Genomic DNA, 1,767 nt, shown 5'->3' on the forward strand with positions numbered 1-1,767 from the left:
TGAGGAAAGTATGGAAGAGATTGGTGGTGGTTTCTGATCGAAAATAAAATATTAAATTTTTTTTTATAAAATCCAGGTTAAGAGTAAAGAAGTCAAAATAGTCTTGGACAAAAACTTTATGGGATATACCTAGTACAGAAAGAGGTAAGGTAATGTTATAACAAAAAGCATTAAAGAGGGGGTAAGAAAATGATATTTTCACCCTCTGATCACTCATCAACTCTGTGTTGGCAGCCCAGTATCACATATGTAAATTAAAGAACATTGAATTTTATATTAACTTACAATCTAACAATTAAAAGAAGAATGACAAGAGAAATTACCTCATCACACTGTTTACCATTCACTTCATGCTTTGAAAAATCTTTTTGGAAGGAAGACAACAATATCTTAGAAATTAGGGAAAGAAATTTGCCCAAACTATGCCAATTGAAAAGAAGGTTATGTTTGGGACACTGATATTAGTGATTCCGAGGACAAAAGCAACCAAGACTCACGAGGAGCAGAGACCAGAGCATTCATAGGACCCAACTATAGGGGTTTCTGTTTCATATGACTCTGTCATTTAATGTGGGTCCATTGCCAACTGCTACAGAATTTGAGTCACTTGGTCAATTTCTTGAGAAACAACATGATTGATCCAGTCATGCTTACAGATGAGCTCCTCTTGGGTCAGGTAACCACCCTCTACCAACCAGCTATGGGATAGGAAGAAGGAACAGATTCCACACAGACGTTAGCAATAAGTATCTCTTATTCAAGCACAATCTAAGGGAACACTTGAGAGACCAGGTTAGTAGCAAACCAGTACCAAAGCTGTAGATGTAGTGAGCTGACTTCCTCCCTACAGAGGAACAGAAATCAGAGGCACCAGAGAGCAAAAAGCAGATTTCAAAACAGAATTACTTTTAATTTTATATGGTGATTGGAATTTTCTTGACTTTGTCTACCCAAAAGGAAATAATTCTATTTGAATAATTATCCATGAAGAGATCATTCAAATGTACACACATCCTATAAGTTATTCCTGTAGTTAAGGTTTGTTAGTTTCAGGTTTCCAAGTGGCTTTTATAATAAAATTATTTGCAGTAAAACCTTTCAGTTTTTCGTATCACATCAACACTAATAACATGCCTATTGAGTATTATAGACAAAGGCACGAAGTGATGTTTTTCTTTTTCCCTTAATCTTCCATGACTGTCCCAAAGTAGATGAGTGTATGATATTTGTTTTCTCTCTCAGAATAGATATGGCAGAGTACAGGTAAGATTTCATTGATCTCACATGGGGAAGTCCATGAGGGATTAAGACTAGGATCTGAAACATTATCTGAATAAATGTGTGCACTGCAGCAGACCAAGTGTGCAACAAGGGCTTGGACATGCTGGGGAGCTTTTCCCACTTCCTTCCCTGGCTTCTCCATCATCTGTCTGTCATCGTGGGAAGGGCAGCTTCTTAATGTCTTTTTCCCTTCACGTAGAGGTTCTTATTGTTAAGTAGTTCCTTTATGCCTAAGAACTAGCTAGAGAAATGATGATCTGGTTTCAATGGCTGAATTAATTCATAAATCTGTGAATCCAAGGTTTGACATACTACAAAATAAAACATTATTCTGGCCAGATTGTTGTGACGAACACAGATTAATGCCCGGTCCATGAAACACTCAAACACATACATATTTTTATTGGTTCACCTCCAATTTCTCATTGTGGACTCTGGTAATAATATACAAGGAGAAACAAAAATATATATTTAGCACATGAAAAA

The 1,767-nt window shown here is 36.4% G+C and overlaps 1 pseudogene; it reads left to right on the forward strand.

Moving 5' to 3' along the window:
- Window positions 1-101, forward strand: part of LOC105811038 — a 12,225-nt pseudogene extending 12,124 nt beyond the window's left edge.
- The last annotated feature ends 1,666 nt before the right edge of the window (window positions 102-1,767 follow it).

The sequence above is a fragment of the Propithecus coquereli genome, unplaced genomic scaffold (assembly GCF_000956105.1).
Source record: "Propithecus coquereli isolate 6110/MARCELLA unplaced genomic scaffold, Pcoq_1.0 Scaffold227, whole genome shotgun sequence".
Taxonomy (NCBI): Eukaryota; Metazoa; Chordata; class Mammalia; order Primates; family Indriidae; genus Propithecus; species Propithecus coquereli.